Genomic DNA, 2,480 nt, shown 5'->3' with positions numbered 1-2,480 from the left:
CCATTTTCCTCATGCCCTCAATCTTTCCTAGCATCACGGTCTTTTCCAAAGAGTCGGCTCTGTGGCCCAAGTATTGGAACTTAAGTATCAGTTCTTCCAATGAATATTCAGGGTTGATTTCCTTAGGATTGACTGGTCTGATCTCCTTGCTGTCCAAGGAACTGTCAGGAGTCTTCTCCAGCACCACAGTTCGAAAGCATCAATTCTTCGTCACTCAGCCTTCTTCATGGTCCAAACCTAACATCCGTACATGACTCCTGGCCACAATCTAATACCATTTTCTCTCTTTATCTATTTTTTATGGTAACCTCTTTATGGTAATGACACAGATTTATCTTTTTAAAAATAAATTCACTCTTTTAGTAAAATACATGTCTTGTCAAAGAAAAAAATATGTAAATAATGGTTTCAAGGAATAAAATCTACAATGAAGTTTGGAAACACTGAGTCTGATCCTGCCTCTGACATCTGAAAGGCTTTCATAGCATCCCCATCAGAAGAGGGGCTACTTCTGCTCACACACCGCCTGTGATGGGGAGCTCACTACATACAAAAGGCAGGCAGCCCTATTTAGCTTTCCAGGGCAGTACCAAGCCCAGGTCTACAGGGCAACTCAACTCTCCATCCTCATGGGGACATCTCTGTATAGTGGGCATCCGTTCACACCCGCAGCCTGCTCTGCCAGGTAAAACAGCCAACTGGGCAGCAGTTCCACTTCCTCTTGGAGGGAACCTTACCACCCAGGAACAAGAGTTGGTGGTTTTTTCTCTTAAAGGGCAGCACCGGAAGTGGAGGCCAGTGTTCCAGGAGGAGCTCGATCTTTCCCCGGCTTCCACTAGCCCTGGGGACATCACCAGGAACTCCCAGGACCACTAGAGAGTAGGCAAAACCTGGGCTCTGAAGGAAGAGCATTTCACAAATAACTGTGTGAATGGGGCCACCCCCTACAAGCCCCAGCACCTCTTCCTCTGGCTCTGACTGCCCCCCTCCACCTCCCGCACAGGAAGGGGCCAGCCTCTCATGCCTCCTTTGTGGTTCCCGTGGGCTTTACAACTCTAGGGTCACATTTTGGTTATTACTCTGTTACCCAGCTTATCTCAGGATTCAAACACAGACACACGCATGGTTCACTTTTATAAGTTTCTTTTTAAAATAGATGTAAAGGAAAATAAAAAGGAAAAATTGTGGAGTGTTATTGTGATCAGCTACTAATATGTCACTTCCTGGCAACTCTTATGAGTCCTTACATGGGCCAACTTCTTGCCCTGTTTTATTTCATTCAATGTTTTCAACAGCCCTTTAAGGAAGCTTCATATCACTCTTTCGTAAAACAACGTAGTAACTGAAAGGGTTTCCACAGTGACTCAGTGGTAAAAAAAAAAAAAAAAAAAAATCTGCCTGCAATGGAGGAGAGGCCCGCAGGAGATGAGGTTTAGCCCCTGGGTAGGGAAAATCCCCTGGAGGAGGAAATGGCAATCCACTCCAGTATTCTTGCCTGGAAAAATCCCGATGCATGGGGTCCCAAAGGAGTTGGACATGACTGGCCAACTAAACAAGTCATCACTCCCGCTTTATTGATGATGAAACTGAGGCTCTGAGAGATTAAGAACTGTGTTCAAGGTTAGGAACATGGGAGGATCTGTAGACTCTCTCATGCTGAGGGCAAAGGGTGTAGCCCACGCCTGACATCTACTGACGTCAAAAAAAGGATCCTTTTACTGAAAAGGCAACAAGCGGAAAACAGTGGATTCTTCAAGGGAGGTGCCGACCTCACCTTGTGGGCACGACCTGGCCCACATCCTGGGCACGTCCCCAAACACGCAATCCCAAACTCTCAGGGGCCACGCAGAGGTAGACACCCCAACCTGGACCAAGGCCAGACCGAGGCCGGCAGTGCCCCGGCCCCCACCTACCACTGGAGGCCTTTCCGGAGCGGTAGAGCGGGAGACTCACTCCCTCCTACGTCCTGTCCCACGGTCTCCGTCCCACCAGCCCCGATTCAGTTCCGAGTCAGTTTGAAACTGAGTCGCCGCGTGACTTGGGCAGCAGATTTCACCGGATTGACTCTCGTTTCCCGGCCTGTGACTCCGAGATGAGGGTCGCCCAACCAGAGCCGGCTCCAAGGGCACGCGGGGCTCCGGTGCGGCGGCGACCAGGTGGTTGGAAAGGCGTCCAGGCCCCCGCCCCTCTGCGAGCGCTCCTTGCCTCCAGGGATCTCGCGCCGCCCCCCCCCCCCCCTCCCAGCTCCAGCCCCGGGCTCCTCCCCTCGCCTCTCCAGCCCCGCCCGCCCTCCGCGGCCGCGCTCTCGGCCAGCTGTCAGCTCAGTGGGCGGGCCCGGGGGCGAGAGGGGCCGGGCCCAGCGTACTCGGCGCTGCCATTGGCCAGAGTAGGTGAGGCCTCCGCGGCGGGCGGGCCCGGAGAGGATGAATGAAGCGGGAGTGGGCGCCGAGCTGCCGCCAGAGCGTGGTGAGCAGCGCGGC

The sequence above is a fragment of the Capricornis sumatraensis genome, chromosome 15 (assembly GCF_032405125.1).
Source record: "Capricornis sumatraensis isolate serow.1 chromosome 15, serow.2, whole genome shotgun sequence".
NCBI classification, from domain to species: Eukaryota; Metazoa; Chordata; class Mammalia; order Artiodactyla; family Bovidae; genus Capricornis; species Capricornis sumatraensis.
Note: the sequence above shows the minus strand (reverse complement) of the source record.